Source organism: Malaya genurostris, chromosome 3 (assembly GCF_030247185.1).
Source record: "Malaya genurostris strain Urasoe2022 chromosome 3, Malgen_1.1, whole genome shotgun sequence".
In the NCBI taxonomy this organism is placed as follows: domain Eukaryota; kingdom Metazoa; phylum Arthropoda; class Insecta; order Diptera; family Culicidae; genus Malaya; species Malaya genurostris.
In genome coordinates, this window is record NC_080572.1 from 168,904,856 (window position 1) to 168,924,212 (window position 19,357).

Consider the following 19,357-nt stretch of genomic DNA (forward strand, 5'->3'; position numbering starts at 1 on the left):
TTGGCTGGTTTGCGATGTTTACTGTTGCATGTTTTATTGTTTTACACGCGGTATGCGAACACAGCACACCGCCACTGCCAGGTAGATGCACTTTTTGTTGGCTCGACAGGCGGCTATGCAACAGTAAAGCCACAGTACAGTGCATACTGCACTTTCGTTAGAGCAGCTGGTGCTGTGTGATGCGAAATAGCGATGCATGCATGCCCACCGGGGTCCCTGTCTAGATTGAATGCATTCGCTAACCAGTCAGTATGGTGGTCGATGGGGAAACCCGAAAGATCAATCAACTGATAGTGCAACTGACATGAAAAATAGTTTTTTGGTGTTGGCTGGGGCGAAACTGAAAAAAAGCTATGTGGAGTGAAAAGCCGAGCAATGTGGTAAATCAAGGACAGAAACGCAATTAAAGGTAATAAAATGGTTTCGAGCGTGACGCACGATTTTTATTTCCTTTCAAGCGCCACTGGCATGTGCGAATGAGGTTTTCTATTGTTACGGATGCGCATTAGATATCATCATCCATCATTATTTCATACTTAGTGGACATTTGGTATATGAGGATATGACAGTAAATTTTAACCATCTTATCAATTGAAGTTTTTTTAAATGATACTGGTCCGCCATTAATCAATTATTTATGATTTATGTGTTATCACAGTTGAAAACACTTAAATGTCAATGCTTCTATCTCGTCCATCGATTAAAAAAAATTAAGAATTGGATGAAATCCAATGTTCCAACCTTACTAGGCGTCAAGAATGATTTTTTATGTCAAGGTCTAAATAACAAATGTTCGTAATTGACAGGCATCTAAGAGTTTATTCATTCCAATAAACAAGATTTCTCTACCTATGCACTGAAAAATGACTCTGGACGTGATATTATGAAATCATCACATTCTGATAACTAGCTGACCATGCGAGAAAGGATGATGGAAGTGATCTACTTGAAAAACACCATTTATAATTTATTATGCGCCATCAAGGCTAATGAAGTGCAGTGCCAACGTACGCGGGGTAGGTTTTTTTTAATGAAGATTTGTCTCGGAATAGGGGACTGTGTCCTATCGGAGTTGCCTGCGATCGAAAATGCCTCGAGATCCGGTAGGACTGACATAGTAGAACATTCTTACTTAACCTTGTTCGTGATATTGACCAGTGGCTGGTCACGCATATCTTTACTGGTGAATTGGCTTCTTCCCGCACTCAACGCTATCAGGTTTCTGCTCCAGTGTAATGTTCGACTAATTAGTTCAATATTATGAATTTGCATGCGTGAAATTGTTCCTCTTCAGTGGAAGTTGAATTTTTTGCGCTTGAATCATTTTGTTTCATTATAAGAATGAAACGATCATATGTTCCCTTGGGAGATAATGTAGACTAGTTTTCTATGCATAACAAGAATTATAGAGGTTTGCCGACTCGAAGCTTCCAATTTGTATTCGATTTCGCGAACCCAAGGTGTTGTACGCAGCTATGAACAACACGTGTTTGGAAAATTTCTTTTGCGTGCACCGGCCATGCTGGAGTCGACGAATGTTGATGGATTAAAGTTACGCTGATGCAGACTACGGTGGGTACTGCTCCAACAATGTTAATAATATTATTTGACGGAAACATATGCTGGCGATAAATGGGAACCATTAATGAGAAATTGTTTACATTAAACGGAATCGTATAAGGCTGAGCCTTCCATCGCTGAGAGATCTTTTCTCTAATCATTCAAAAGCCTGCACGAAGACAGACAGTATTTGTTGAAATCAGTATTTATTATACAGGAGAAAGCTTATATCTATTCACAATTCATTTCCTCGGGAAAATCAACAAGTGTCCTCAAAATGCAAAATGAATACGGCTCATGCTGCTAGCGTTGAAATGATGTAGTAAGAGTCAAATTCCTAGGCCAAGAAAGCATTCAACCTGCACGGTGACTTCTGCAGAATGCACTAGGGTTTATATTGAGCAACACAAGCGTTTTCGGGGAGTTTCTTGCCTTCACTTGGAAGCACAAGTTAGTGTAATAATCATTATGCAAAACTACACGCGTTTTCTGAAGTGCCACATGCAAAACTGCAATAATAATGCCATATAACGTGATATGCAATTCGTGTGCCTTGCTGCTGCAGTTTCGTTGCTGTTACCGTGGCTGGTCGGCAATTTTCATACTATGCTGATTTTGACATTGAGTTGGAAATATAGTAAGTGGACTGTTTAATTATTTTGGCGTAGCAACAGGCCAACAGAAACCAGTAAAACGTCTCAATCCTCATATGATAATCATACGAGACGTAAATTGAAGGAAAATGGGAAGGAATATTGATGTACCAATATTCTTCTCATTACTGGAGGCACAACTGTGTTATTGATTATGCGGGTACAATTGATGGATTGCTCTGTAATCAGGGTCAATATATTTGTTTTCATCGCAAGAAACAATGTTATTATCACTCACCACTTTTGCTCAACGTATCAAACGAAGGAAGATTTACTGCAGCCAAGGGGTTGAAGTGGTGTACAGATTCAAAGTTGATTTAGGCGAATTTCGCGCCAACTGGAACAAATTTTGGCAGCATCCTCTCAGATTTTAATGCAACTTTCTGTACTATGTTACAAAAAGTCACTTTGCATACTTTGTTTTTTTTTTTAAAGTTTATCCAGATTGTTTTTCGAAAAGGGTCATACTTTTTTTACAAGTTTTTTTCAAGTGACTCAAAACTGACAAATCCTGCAAAAAAGTTTTGTATGAGTGATTTTTACAAAATTATTTGGATTTCGAATGGAAATATAGAAAAATTCTTAATCGGCTTCTACACTAAAAATAGCGGGTTGGTAATGTCAGAGACATAACTGCATGTCGTGAATACAGAAACAACTGACATGTTCCTTGACACTTCCGAATATCAATTAGTTGCTCAATTGTATGAATTATGCAAGCATTCCCCTTTTCCACATTTTTCGCAAACACAAAGAAGACTTCCCTTGATCTAGATTACTGTGAATTTCACACAGCGAAAAGTGCAAAAATCAAATCAAACAGTTCTAGATTTGCACTAAACTGAGGATATTTACCTTCGATTTGAGAGCAAGAAATCCTAATAGTTCTTTAGAAAACTTTTAGAGCCATTAGAACGGCTGATTTTGTGTAATGCTCTCCACCGTTGTTTTTTCACCAATGCATATGACTGGCAGCTGTGACGTAATCGCTCTTGTCGGAGGCGAAACTAGCTTTGCAAACGACACAAATTACATCTGCTCGCAGTGGCGATAGAATCCAAACTGATTCAATTTTTCTTGAGAGGCTTGTTTTTACCTGATTTCGTTTGTAGCTTTTTCACTAATGGGCGGTCCTAACGGCTATAAAAATAGCCGTATACAGAATTTTAATGTCGATTATTTCATTTCATTGAAAGAAACTATCCGGATGCTGTACGGGAATCATTCCTGCCTTTCAGAAGGACCAAATTGTGGAACTCACTACGATATTAAACACTGTTCGGAACATTTTTCTCGAACGATTTGTTGTACAGCAGCAGATATTTTGTTCTCTTCCTCAGAACGCGTTCTGATTGGCTGGTGTTGACATGGGTCAAATGAGACAGGTTTTTCAATAGTGTACTATTGAAATACTTCAATGCTTTTTCTTTAAATTTCGATTCTATTGATAGTTAGATTATATAAATCCTTTCACAGATCACTGAGCTATGAGCTTTAAAAATACGAGAAAGGCAAACGCGCCTTATGAATTATCCTCTTCGATACTCGTTTATACCAAACATTTCAGAAAAGTTTAATTTTGAATTATTTGAGATTATGTCACACAGCTAAAAATTTTATCATAAAATTGTGATCATATACCCGATGGCATGTAGCAAAAATTATGTTGATTTGTTAGATACAACAAGATTTCATTGATCTTTTTTTCTTCTTATTTATTTATTTATTTTCTATATATAACATTTGTCTTAAACCCTAATCATTTCACCGAAAGCCATTTCGCAGAAAGCCGTTTCGCCGAATGCCATTCCGCCAAATTCGTCATTAGTCTTAATATCGTAATTGAAATTGATAAAAGAGACAAATAACAAATGTTTACTACCGTTTTGTTGACCTACAATTGTACTTCTGATATGATCCAGAGAATTAAATAATTTTTGTAGGTTTATTCATGATCCTCTGAACGGAATTCCCAAAATAACTTGTTGACTTTATTAGTGTGAAATTGTTTGCGGAATTTTCAGATAACTGAGTGCAGATGGAAAATTATCTAATGCAGTCTCGCTACCGCTCGTTCGGACTTAACTGAAGCAAAGAAACCCAGCTTTGACTAGATCGGGCAAACGATGCGGTTACAGGTTTGTATGCAAGAGGCCGCCGCTTCCGACGGCGGGTCGGCGGCCAACTCAGCTCGCCTCGACGGCTTTGTGCCGCCGAGCCGTCTTGGCTTCGGTTATGTCCGCCACATGCGGAGATATAAAAACAATAAGATATTTTTGACCCTAAAAATATGACCCTTTTGGTGAAATGGCTTTTTCGGCGAAACGACTTTCGGCGAAATGGCATTCGGCGAAATGATTTTCGGCGAAATGGCTTTCGTAGAAATGGCCCGCTCCCGTCTTAAAGCTATCTTCATCCATGCTTTTTTTGTTTCTATTTAAGGAAACTATTTTCGGGTAATTTTTTGGAATTGCCCGGCTGCTCGGCCATCCATGGAAGTTGACCATAAATGTCAACTTCCCTCTCTGAGCAGCCTAGATAGCCGTGTAGTGTCGGTAGCGGTTTCCCAACTGGCTAAGAATAACGCTACGGTCCACCTGTACCGTTGGTATAAGTCCACCAAACAGGTAAGCCGTGTGGCATCCGGCGGAATTATTTTTTACCAAGAATTGATCCACTGGTTTCCTGTTCCATGTCGTAAAAGGCCACAAAAATAGGAACTCCTAAGTCAAGGTGTATTTCCGTGCCGATGGCTGAATGGCTGCAGGAGGTTAAACAATGCAGTTGTGAACGGAATATCTTGGGGATTTCCCTTACTGTGTTAAGCGAAGCTCTGGCACAGTGGACGATTTCTTTCTTCGGAACTCGTGGGATTTAAATGATTAAAACATTTAAAAAAATCCTTACATGGTTCGCTATAGGCGATTATAAGCAAATATATTTGGTTTCTTATAGTTGTTGTACGATAAGTGCTGGAGGTGGAATGTTCGTTACTCTGATTGATAATGGTTAGAGTGGCACAAATCAATCTTCAGCATAAACGTACAGCAACTACGAATCTATCCAGACTTCTGCAAGAAGGTAGTGCTTCTATAGCTTTGGTTCAAGAACCATATTTCCAAAAGGGAAACTTCTACGTTGGAAAATTGTTAAACCCAGTCTTTGTTGCCTTCAACAAGACCGGTATAACTAATCCACGTGAAATGCCTCGAGCATGCATACTTGCAAATAGTGCTCTCGATGTTTCTCTCATATCGGAGCTCACAACTCGGGATATTTGTGCTGTCACAGTTGGTATGACTATTAATGGCATAGACAGGAAATATGCCTATTGTTCGGCATATTTACCGCATAACCAACCTTCGCCAAGCGATGACTTCAAAAGGGTTGTATCATACTGCTGCAAGAGTGATTTACCGCTTGTAATCGGCAGTGACATAAATGCTCACCATATCATTTGGGGCAGCACAGATATAAATTCGAGAGGCTCTGATATGATGGAATTTGTGAGCAGTACAAACCTGCACATAGTCAATGCAGGAAACCGTCCAACTTTTGCGAGATCTGGAAGAGAGGAGGTTTTGGACGTAACTCTCTGCTCTGATAGAATTGCGCATGAGTTGGTGAATTGGCTCGTCTCCGATGAGCTCGAACCTTCGTTGTCTGATCATAAGTACATATTCTTTGATCATTCAAACGTTAAATTTGATATTATCACATATCGTAATCCCAAATCTACAAACTGGGACCTCTATGAAGAGGGCTTGGCGACCAGATTTTACGGGTACCAACCAACAATTGAAACCCCAATTGATTTGGAAAATGTTGTTGACGAGACAAACTCACTCATAGTTGCAGCATATGAAGAGGCTTGTCCACTTCGGATGGGCGAGCTACTAGAGGAACTCCTTGGTGGAATGCTGAACTTGCTAGACTAAGGAAACTATGCAGGAGAGCTTGGAACCACCGACGCAGAGATGGGTTGGAGGCATTCGTGTCGGCTCGAAGGGCTTACAAAAATGCTCTTTGATCGTCTGTGCGAAGTGGTTGGAAAACGCCTCTGCACAAATGTCTCTAGTCTCAATGAGGCTAGCAGATTAAATAAGTTACTTTCGAAGTCTAAGGACTTTAATGTCAGTTTCTTAAGAACTTCAGATGGTGAACACTTGTCTGATGAAGGTGATGTACTTCACTATCTTTTTAACACTCACTTTCCAGGTTGTATGGATACATCACCGACAGTTCTTCCCGAGACTTTTTCAGGTAGTTACGATTCTTGGGCCCTTGCTCGAAGCGTTGTGACGATTGAATCGGTCAAATGGGCAGTTGAGAGTTTTGCTCCGTACAAGTCTCCTGGAAAGGATGGAGTTTTCCCAGTGTTACTGCAGAAAGGGTATGAACATTTCAAACATGTTTTGAAGAAAATACTTACTTTTAGTCTTGCGACAGGATATATTGCAAGAGCCTGGCAGGAAATAATTGTCAAATTTATTCCCAAAGGCGGTCGCGACACTTATGAGGAAGCGAAGAGTTTCAGGCCTATCAGTCTAAGCTCATTTCTTCTTAAAACAGTGGAACGCATAGTCGATCACTATATCAGGAATGTTAGTCTGGGCGTGCATCCGCTACATGGAATGCAACATGCTTACCAGCGTGGAAAGTCCACTACACCCTGTTACATGATGTTGTGTACAACATTGAAAAAGCTTTCTCACAAAAGCAATCTTGCTTGGGAGTTTTCCTAGATATTGAAGGTGCCTTTGATAACGTGTCTTTCAATTCAATTCTGGAAGCAGCCCGTAGTAATGGCATACCTTCAAGTATCACAAATTGGATACACGCAATGCTTAGCAATCGACTTCTTTGTTCATCGCTTCGGCAAGCAGAGATTAAAAAACTGAGTGTCTGTGGGTGTCCTCAAGGTGGTGTACTATCCCCACTTTTATGGAACCTAGTCGCTGATGGTTTGTTGAGGAAACTTAACAACCTTGGATTTCCGACTTATGGTTTTGCCGACGATTATCACATATTGATGACCGGTATAATCATTAACACTCTCTTTGATTTAATGCAACAAGCTCTGCGATCTGTTGAACAATGGTGTTGTCAGGTTGGATTATCTGTAAATCCGGGCAAAACATCAATGGTGCTTTTCACTCATCGTAGGATAATCAGAGGAGCTCGTCCGTTGCAGTTCTTTGGTTCAGAGGTCACTGTGGTCGATCAAGTTAAATACGTCGGGGTTATTCTTGACTCAAAACTGAATTGGTCTGCTCACATTGATTTCAGGATTAGGAGAGCTTGCATGGCTTTCGGCCAATGCAGACGAGCTTTTGGAAAATCATGGGGACTCAAACCCAGATATATTCATTGGATCTACACAACTATTGTTAGACCAATTTTAGCATATGGATGTCTTGTATGGTGGCAGAAAGGAGAAGTCGCGACAGTTCAGTCAAAGCTAAATCATCTCCAAAGGATGGTCCTAATGGCGATGACAGGAGCATTCACGACAACTCCTACTGCTGCTCTAGATGCGCTACTGTGCATTAAACCACTACATGTGTTCCTAAAACAAGAAGCATTATCTTGTGCATACCGTCTTAAGGTTACACGGCTTTGGAACAGTAACACATTAGATTATGCTACCAGCCACACTCGCTTGTGGTCACAAATGGTTACGTGGGATGAGTATTTACTCGCTCCTAGTGACCTAACTCTCACATGCAGTTTTCCTTTCAAAACATTCAATGTGAGCTATCCTCTTCGTGAGGAATGGTTGTCTGGTTGGCTGGAACGACAACTTGATGAACACATAGTTTGTTATACGGACGGTTCTCTGTTGAATGGTCGTGCTGGTGCTGGTGTCTACTGTCGTGAAATGAGGCTGGAACAGTCTCATTCACTTGGTAGATACTGTACTGTGTTCCAAGCGGAAATCTACGCGATTCTGTGTGGAGTACAATCGGCACTTCAGCAGAGGATCTGTGGTAAACGAATTTATTTTTGTTCCGACAGTCAGGCAGCCTTAAAAGCACTCAGTTCGAATGACTCACGGTCGAATCTAGTGATCGCATGTCGAACTCAAATTGAAGACCTCAGCATTTCAAATGCTGTTTACTTCTTATGGGTACCCGGTCATTCTGGTATTACTGGAAATGAATGGGCTGATGAGTTGGCTAGAGCTGGTGCAACGAATGATTTCGTTGGTCCTGAACCAGCTTTACCACTTTCAACTAGTTGGATGAAGCACAAGATTCGTTCTTGGGCTGCATCCAAACATGCCAGCTACTGGCGCAGCTTGCAAACTTGCGCTCAGACAAAAGCATTTTTACCAGATTTAAATCTGAAAATGTCAAAGTGTCTACTGCATTTCTCCAAGCATCATTGCAATATTCTGGTCAGAGCTCTGACTGGACATTGCAAACTCAATTATCACATGGCTACTATTCAACGTGCTGAATATTATTCGTGTGATTTGTGTGAATGCGATTACGGTACTTCATATCATCTGATATGTAACTGTCCCGCATTGACGCAGCTACGTATCCGGGTTTTTGGTTCTCCATACATGGTTGAGTCTGTGTATGCGGAGCTAAAATTGAAGGATATTCTCTCGTTTCTCACCCAATGTGGTAAGGAGCTATAGTCAGAAGGGTTCATCGTTCTTCCTGGAGTGAATGAATCCCTTCTGTATTCACCTTAAATAGGGTTTAGCAGATTGTTTGGCATCCTTTGGGGGGTACCGAATTTACTTCTGCTCGTACATACTGCGAATCGTTCTGCATTCTTCCGGGAGTGCAGAATGGTGTCGCTTTTGTAAGATCTCTAAATCCTCTCGGGGGTTGGAGGTTTTATTAATAGCAGACTGTTCGGGACCTCGTAGAGGTTCAGAATTTACTTCTGCTTCCACTAAATGTGATCCTCAACAGATTGTTCGGAGTCCCTTAGGGGTGCAGAATTTACTTCTGCTTTTATGTGTTTTTGTGTCGTCAATTTTTCCCATCCTCCTAGTCCAACCCTTACCATTTCCTTTCAATCCTTCCCTCTTATATATCGGGAAAATGATGCTAAAAACAAATTGATGGCAAGGCACAAATCTCCAAATATCAAGGGGAACGTGCCATTTGAGCCAATTTGTTCTGATTCCTGATTCCTGAAATGGCTTTTTCGGCGAAACGACTTTCGGCGAAATGGCATTCGGCGAAATGACTTTCGGCGAAATGGCTTTCGTAGAAATGGCCCGCTCCCGTCTTAAAGCTATCTTCATCCATGTTTTTTTTGTTTCTATTTAAGGAAACTATTTTCGGGTAATTTTTTGGAATTGAACACCTTTTCGCCTCTACTTTGTCACCAAGAACAGGCACTAAACTGTAGACTTTCTAAGTGTCAGATGTTGTTTTGGTGTTATTATATAGTGCGTCAAGTTCTTCTGACATTTTGATGAACAGTTCAGTGGATATGTAACAGTAATTCAATTTCGGGACCTTTCATTTTTATCTTTCGATTTCTTCGCGATTCGCCTTCGGCTCATCAGTGCTTAAAGCAGTTCAATTTGAACCGCTAAGCAAACACAAAATTCACACAATTTATGTGACCTTTCAAGGATATGATTTAAATTGTCTGAACTTTGTGTTTGCTGTAGATAACAACAATTAATTGAATTAAATTCAATACATATTCTATTTATTTCCCTGATTTTTACGTAGAACTCAACTAGAAAATGAACGAGTAATAATGTGGTATTTGGAATATTATTCTTGAATAATAAAAACATACTTAGTAGCTCATATAGACAATATCTTTCCTCAAACTGGGTTTCATTGAATTGTGAAATGATTGTAACTTTCTCTTGTTTGGTTTTAGCTAATAATACCAGATAATTATATAATATCAGATTAGACAAAGAAAAGTGTTCTTCAAATTTTTATTTTCGTTAAAAGTGCCTAGCTTGAAATATAAATGGTAGTTTGGGATCATAATTATTAATCTCGGAACAAAATTTCATCCAAATCGAAGGCGGTGTTTTTTTCTGTAAATCGTCTTGAAATTTTAAAAATCTATTCTTTTTGCCTTTCTCATACAGAAAGGTTATGCAATCACTGTGAAAACCGAGTTTTTAACCGAGGTCCGGAGGGCCGATTGTCATATACCATTCGACTCAGCTCGACGAACTGAGAAAATGTCTGTGTGAGTATGTATGTAACAAAAATATGCACTCACTTTTCTCGGAGACTGCTGAACTGATTTTCACAAACTAAGATTCAAATAAAAGGTCTCATGGTTCCATAGCCTGCTATTGAATTTCATCCCGATCCGGTTCCGGAGATATAGGATGATATGTACCAAAGAAATGTAACAAATATGCACTTACTTTTTTCAGAGATGACTGAACCGATTTTCACAAATTTAAATTCAAATAAAAGTAGTAACAGTCCTATAGCCTGTATTAAATTTTATTTGGATCCGACTTGCGGCTCCGGAGTTACATTGTAATATGTGAAAATTAGAGAAAAAGTGTGCACTCATTTTTCTCTAAAACGGCTCAGCCGATTTGTACAAACTAAGATTCAAATGAAAGGTCATATAGTTTCCTAAACATTTCTGGAACATTCCATCCGGATCCAACTTCCGGTTCCGGAACTAAAGCGTGATGAGTGGAAAATTACCAATTTCATTAGTAGTTTTTCACAAACGATGGTCAAAAACAGGCACGAATCCCATAAAACTGTCTGATAAATTATTCTAGTTTGCAGAGCTTGTTAGTTTGTGGGCATAAAAACAATATTCGGTACTACTGGTCCCCCCTTTTTCTGTTCCAGAAGCATCGAAGGTGGCGAAAGAAAACTTCAAAAATAGAACTCACTTCGATTTCTCTGCGATGCTTGAACCGATTTTCACAAATCATGACTCGATTTGAAGCTCATATTTTCTTTAAAAATACTGTGAAATTTCATCCGGATCCGACTTCCGGTCCCGCACTTACAGGGCGATGAGTGTCAAAGTTTTCAAATCGCCATATAGATTAACAATATGTACAACACCGAAAGAAGAAGTTATATTTGTTGATGGCAAACAAACCAACTTCGGCTATTTCGGTCATCTGAATTCGGTTTTGAAAGAATTGGAAATGGTGATTAAAAACTGCAAAAGGGTCTCACTCGCTTTCCTTCAAGATGGCCACATCGGTTTTCACAAACTCATAGGTTCAAAGGAAAAGTCTTACAGTTTCATACGGAATTCCTAAATTTGTTGTAGATACTACTTCCGGTTCCGGAACTACAGGGTAAACAGGATTTGTAGAGTTTGTTAGATTAGGTCCGAACAAACTTTCCTATTTCTATTCAATGAACAGTTGTTTAGCGAATTCTACAGTAATATTTATGATGTTATGAGTAATATAAGAAAGGCATCATTACACCACTAGGGGGATTAAAGCAGATTCTATAGATTGAAATCATTTGTAATTCGACTAATTTTGTGAAAATGACAAAACTTTTTTGTAGGATTTGTCATTTTTAGTCAGAAACCATTTGGAAAAAATTGGTGAAACATGTTCATTCCTTTTTAAAAAACAGTCTAGATCAATTTTGTGGGAAAAAAAGTATTTCATCCATTGTCACACATTCCGTCGAAATGTGACAATGGATGGAATACGGATTCATCACTTCACCCCGGAAACAAAACGATCATCATCTGAATTGACTGCAGTCGGTGAGCCACGTCCGAAGCGGCACAACAGTCAGCTGGGAAGGTTACCGAACCTTACCGAAGAATACAATGTTATTTCACAAACGGAGCTTTTTTGTTAGATTGATTGTTCTTTGGTAATCGTTGAACTGAAGAATCATGCCAAAATTTTGAAAGCAAACATTTGAATGGAATAGTGAAAGAAATTTGCATGCACCAATGTGTGTTATGTAGATACGTAAAAAGTTCCCTTCCTTAGTTTTTAATCTAAATTATATTAGACGTCGCGATTTCCACGATTAACGACATTGACGCTCCCCCGATTCAGTTAACACACTCGCCTTGGGAAGAGGTTCGACATCATACCAGGAAGGCATACAATTGCAGCAGATTCTATAGATTGAAATCATTTGTATCGACATTTTCAAACTTTTAAGGATTCTAATCTCTTATTTCTATTTGTCAATATTTTTATTACTTTTTTATCATGTATATTTTTCCTTATGATCATCAATAATAGCATAATATCTCATTCCGTTCAAAAAAACGTTAACATTTCACGAATATCCAGGTGCATTTTGCTCTAAGCTAAAATTACAACTTTGCCAACCAACCTCGCTCAAAACTTCGCCAACCTTTTCCCAATGAATGTTTTCGAGAACAATCACGATTAACAAAAATATAGGGTATACTGAAAACCAATATGACATTTTTTGATGTGTTGAATTCTCTTTCCAACGGTACCACTTTTTGAAAATCAATGGGAATTAATCCGCTTTACACGTATTACTTCATAAAAACAGAACTTTACTCATCAGTGTCGAAAAAATAAGAAATGTACTCCTATATATACGACAACTTAAAAACATTACGTTAATTACGTCGGTACATGACTTAATATTCCATCAAAATCAATATAGATGTCGCCACTGCAGAAAAGCCACTTGGAAAATCAGCCCCGGTGTTTCCTATTAAATTCCTTTTATTGGAATTTGACCTTCTGTTTCAACAGGTTTCGCTGCCGATTCATAGCGTACAGAACCATAGCATGGCTGCTTCTACATTCCTACTGACATTGAGAATCTTTCTAGGTCGGGGCTCGAATATACGACAACTGGTATGTGAGACCAGCGCCCTATGCAATTAAGCCGGGACTTGTGGTCAGTTATCGTAAATTGTTTTTATATTTTAAAGATATTTTCTTGAAATGGCCCCCTGAGAAATTTTTTTTTATTCAATATTATAATGTAATTTTTAGGCACACTGCTTAAGCTCTAAGATGCCAAGGGTATTTACTAATCTTAATTACGACTAAAAACTAGAATAGTATCATTATGTAATGTAGTATCGTGGTAGTGGATTCTCGACAATTCAGCTTTCAGCAGGCGAGGTGAATTGAATATTGGATGAGGGTCTTCCAAATGGCGAATATCCATGTTGGCCGCATCCTTCGGTCCGTGTGGGTCCGCGGAGTCCTGAGAAATTACTGATAGTGGTAATGCAGTTGAGTTTTGTTAATATTACTTGAAATACTTTAACATAGTTCCAAAATCAACAGTTATAACTTGCTGTTATGAACTTTCATTTAAAATAAGATTCGTTCGAAGAACTTCGTAATTTTGGAAAAAAAATCTAGAATGTACGTTTAACCCCAACCTGTTAATGAAAACACAATTCGAACGGTATTTCCAAAAAAATATTAGTCTGAAGACAGATATGTCCTTCTCCTCTGTGTGACGAAGAGTAAGTATAATTTCTCTCCTCGCACTGACAACATCAACGAGAGCTCTTCTCTTTCACACATATACACCACTGTTATATAAAGTGTGCACGAATCATGAGAGCGAGTGTTTAGTTTCTTTCAACTCTAGAACTGGATCACACCAAATTGCTAGAGCAGAGCTCTGACATTCTCTAAGGTCGATGAAGACAAGTGTGCACGCCGGTGATGACTCTGGTGTACGGTTTGCATTAGAGAAGCGTGGGGCACGCATTTTCAGCGAAAGCGCAATTTATCGTTAAAGTTTAGTTTTTCCTTGCGGCGAAACAGATTGTCATAGTAAGGCCATCGTTACCTTCTATAAATTTAAAACTTAAATCACAGAAGTTTTCGCTCACTAGCACGCACCAGTGGTCACTTGGGTGTACTTAGGCGAGAGCGCGTGAGAGCGATTCATGGGAAGAGAATGTGTTTCACTCGCGCCAGTTTCTTTAACCACAAGCACACACTCAAATTCTGTCTATTCGACACTGAGAAGAAGTGCGCTTTCCTCTTTGCATCCCCTGTGTAGACAAGAATCTGACACCAGCGTGTATCGCTCTGGTGAAATGCCATCACTGTTTGAAGATATTGTTATCCGTACGGCGATTTCGCAAAATTTGAGTATCAAACACGTAGTAAAGGAGGTAGAAAATCCCAAAATGAACAGTAGACATGAAAATTGTCATTGTAATTTGATACAAGCACTAAAAACTTATGAAGCTAGTTAGCGAATCGTAGAAGTTTCTTCTTTATACAATTTAAAATTAAAAGTATTTGCTACGTTAAAAACTATGTTCCAAGCAAATCTTGTTTCAGTTGACAAGATCCAGCTTCTCATTGTTCTATTGAAATAGTCTATATTTGTAAGACTTTGACTCATCCATAGAATCCCATCAGTCAGGTCAGGTAAATATGTGTTCTTAATATTCTCTTCACATATGCAGAACTAGATTAGATCGAGAAAAAATGTAAAATGTGAATATGAACAAGGGAAGTCACGCTTAAGAATGTCCAAAGCGAACACTAAAATGTGTACTTCGTTTCCGTAGTGTCCGGGTGATTCGGCGGAGGTTGTGTACATTAGTACACCGAAGATCGAGATAATAAAAGCGAGATATATATCCTAAACTGCTCAAAACTGTCGCCGTCAGCGGTGATCACGTTTTGCTCATGCCGACGGTTTCGTTGCATCTTCAGCTTTCAAGACCGGTAGCTTTCTACATTGCGGTGGCTCTTTACGCACGTTTCTTTTGTTGAATACCTAATTTTGGTTTACATTTGCACAGCCGGTTCGATCAAGAAACCTGTAATCTTTATGAATAATTTTCCGAGAAGCTCCGGGCGTGTTACTCTTACTCGTGCATGATATGCAAAGCTTGCTGCAGCAATTAGAGAAACGTGTTCAAGCAAAACAAACCCATCCCCGGTAGAGCCGTAACTATTTGAACTGATATGTTTACACTGTGTAGTACGTTTGTAGGTGCGAAAGTCATCATAATGTGAATTGAATTCGCGCCATAGCGCACGCAATGCATCAAAAACGCACCGGGAAATAACATATGTTTATGCATGTTTGAACATTACCCATTAGCACATCTAGAGCAAAATGCGAAACGGAACGGCTTCCGTTAATAACTTGCTTCATTAGGGTGAACATCATCTTACTTAGTTTTACTCTTTTGGTTACCGGGAACAATTTAGCGGTATATGATTTTTGGATCGTGTCTATTATTATTATTATTATTATTATTATTATTTTTTTTTTTTTATTCAAGAATATAATGTTTAAGGCACACTGCTTAAGCTCTAAGATGCCAAGGGCTTTTACTAATTTAAAATTTACGACTAACTTAAAACTAGAGTTGTATCATTAAGTAATGTCATATTTGGGTCGCAGTGGTTGACTTTGGCAGATCCAGCCTTCATGTGGTGATCGGCCGGTGATCTGAATATTTCATGAGAGTCTTCCATATGGCGTTGGTGAATATTCATGTTGGCCGCATTCTTCGGTCCGTGTGGGTCCGCGGGAAACACCCCCAGGTTACGAATACCCGGCGGGTGGCCCGCATGCTGTTGATAAGTTTCCGTGGGCGATGATGGTGTTGTTACAGAAGAAAATGAAAAAAAAAGATAGCGAAGTAAATATTGCGGAAAACGAAGTAAAATGGGGATATGGGAATGAAATGACTAAAACGACAGAGATCTAATTAGTTGACATCGAGATGGTGAAAAGACGGGGAGGGGGGAAGCGAAGGTTAGTGACAGCAAAAAGATCTTGTTAGTTCCGATGAAGATGGTGGACAGATGAGGAATCGGGATAATCGGCGGAAGTTAGTGTCGAACCTGCAGTTGAGAAATAATTCTTAGCCACAGTTGAAACAACGTCGATAAATAGGAGGAACTTTCTAAGCCAGATGTAACAGATTACACTTGTATATTAATGTGTTTGAGAAACTGGTATATGAGAAGCATATATGAACTATCCCGACTCGCCAACACATCCCGAACCGGAACCTCAGGCGGTCTACCTCGGGCCCTGAGGGATTCCAGTAGCTTCGACCTGGCGTCGCGATACTCTACGCACGACCACACGACATGCTCGATGTCCTGATAACCGTCGCCACAGGTGCAGAGCCCGTTCTCCACGATCCCGATACGCCGGAGATGTGCGTTGAATGTATAGTGATTTGACATGAGTCGTGACATAACGCGAATGAAATCACGACTCACGTTCATCCCCTTGAACCAAGGTTTCGTCGATACCTTAGGGATAATGGAGTGTAGCCATCGTCCCAGTTCGTCATTGCTCCATGAAGTTTGCCAACTTTCGAGAGTTTTCTGACGAGAGATACTGAAAAATTCATTGAAGCAGATTGGTCTTTCATAAATATCACCTTCTAATGCGCCCACTTTAGCCAATGAGTCTGCCTTTTCATTGCCCGGAATGGAACAATGCGAAGGGACCCAGACTAACGATATTAAATAAGACCGTTCAGATAAAGTACTCAAATGTTCCCGTATTTTCCCCAGGAAATATGGGGGACACTTTCCTGGCTTCATTGCCCGGAGAGCTTCTATTGAGCTTAGACTGTCCGTGACAATGAAGTAATGGTCTTTGGGCAAGGTTTCAATGATCTCGAGGGTGTACTGAATAGCAGCTAATTCTGCGACGTAAACTGAAGCCGGATCACTGAGTTTGTAAGAAGCGGTGATGTTTTGATTGAAGATGCCGAAGCCTGTGGACTTGTTAATGTTTGATCCGTCAGTGTAAAACACCTTTTCACAGTTGACTGTTCTAAATTTATTATAAAAAATATTTGGGGCCACTTGAGGGCGCACGTGAGCCGGAATTCCACGAATTTCTTCTCTCATGGATGTGTCGAAAAACACAGTAGAATCAGAAGTATCCAAGAAATGAGCACGGTTGGAAACAAACGAAGAAGGATTAATATTCTGAGCCATGTAATCAAAATACAAGGACATAAAACGGGTTTGAGAATTAAGCTCAACTAACCTTTCGAAATTTTCAATCACCAGAGGATTCAAAATGTCGCATCGAATGAGCAAACGATATGAGAGATCCCAGAACCGGTTTTTCAATGGGAGAACACCCGCCAGCACTTCGAGGCTCATCGTATGAGTCGATTGCATGCAACCCAAGGCAATACGCAAACAACGATACTGAATTCTTTCCAGCATGATGAAATGAGTGTTCGCCGCGGATCGGAAGCAAAAGCATCCGTATTCCATCACGGACAATATCGTTGTTTGGTACAGCCTGATCAGGTCTCCTGGATGGGCACCCCACCACGACCCGGTTATTGTACGAAGAAAGTTGATTCTTTGTTGGCATTTTCTTTTCAGATACCTAATGTGACATCCCCAGGTGCCTTTGGAGTCGAACCAGACCCCGAGATATTTAAATGTGAAGACCTGAGCTATGGTTTCACCCCCTAGTTGAAGCTGTAATTGTGCTGGTTCTCGCTTTCTCGAAAATACAACCAGCTCAGTTTTCTCCGTAGAGAACTCGATACCCATTTGAAGAGCCCATGTGGATAAGTTGGCAAGAGTATTTTGTAACGGCCCTTGCAGATCGCCAGCTTTGGGTCCTATAATAGACACAACGCTGTCATCGGCAAGTTGTCTTAGCGTGCAAGATGTGTTGATACATTTATCGATGTCGTTTACGTAAAAATTGTATAGAAGGGGGCTTAAGCATGAGCCCTGAGGAAGACCCATGTAACTGAATCGTATTGTCGACAAATCACCATGCGCGAAATACATGTGTTTCTCAGACAATAGATTATGTAAAAAGTTGTTCAAAACTGGCGAAAGACCATGCTGATGCAGCTTCTCAGATAAGATATTTATAGAAACTGAGTCAAAAGCCCCCTTAATGTCTAGGAAAACTGACGCCATTTGTTCTTTACGAGCAAATGCCATTTGAATTTCTGTTGAGAGCAACGCAAGACAATCGTTCGTTCCTTTACCCCTGCGGAAACCAAATTGTGTATCTGAAAGTAAGCCATTAGTTTCGACCCAATTGTCTAGACGGAAGAGAATCATTTTTTCGAACAATTTCCGGATACAGGAAAGCATAGCAATCGGCCGATACGAATTGTGATCGGAGGCTGATTTTCCTGGTTTTTGAATGGCGATCACTTTCACTTGTCTCCAGTCATGTGGAACAATGTTGTCCTCAAGGAACTTATTGAATAAACTCAACAAGCGCCTTTTGGCGGGGTCTGGCAGATTTTTCAACAAGTTGAATTTTATTCTGTCTAATCCCGGGGCTTTATTGTTACATGACAAGAGTGCAAGTGAGAGCTCTACCATCGAAAACGGTGTTTCGTTTGTATTTGGTGTCGCGGCGCGGGTGATCTTCTGTTCCGGAACAGAGTCTGGGCATACTTTTTTAGCGAAATCGAATATCCAGCGGTTGGAATATTCCTCGCTTTCATTCGTGGTGTTATGATTGCGCATTCGTCGGGCTGTGTTCCAAAGAGTGCTCATAGATGTTTCTTTTGTTAGGCCGTCTACGAACCGACGCCAGTAACCGCGTTTCTTAGCTCTAATCAAGTTCTTAGTTTTAACGTCTAACGCCGCGTAATTCCGGTAATTATCAGGTGTTCCATTTTTTCTAAATACTTTATACGCGGAGGCTCTCTCCGCGTTTAAATTTGTGCACTCTTTGTCCCACCACGGGTTGGGAGGACGGATGTTAGTTTTCGCGCCGGGTACACGTTTCGTCTGAGCTTGAGTCGCGGTGTCGAGAATCAAGCCAGCCAAAAACGTGTACTCTTCCTCCGGAGGAAGTTGTTGAGTTCTTTCAAGTTTCTCAGATATCGAGGTCGCATAGCTATTCCAATCAATATTTCGTGTGAGATCATACGAAACATTGATTGTCTTCGATGGTTTTGAGCCGCTGGTGATTGATATTACGATCGGTAGATGATCGCTACCGTGGGGATCAGGAATTACCTCCCACGTGCAATCCAACCGTAGCGATGTCGAGCAAAGGGATAAATCCAGCGCACTTGGTCTTGCTGGTGGTGCAGGAATCCGTGTCATTTCTCCCGTATTCAAGATTGCCATATTGAAGTTGTCGCAGATATCATGGATCATAGTTGATCTGTTATCATCGTGAAGACAGCCCCATCCCGTACCGTGTGAGTTAAAGTCTCCTAAAACC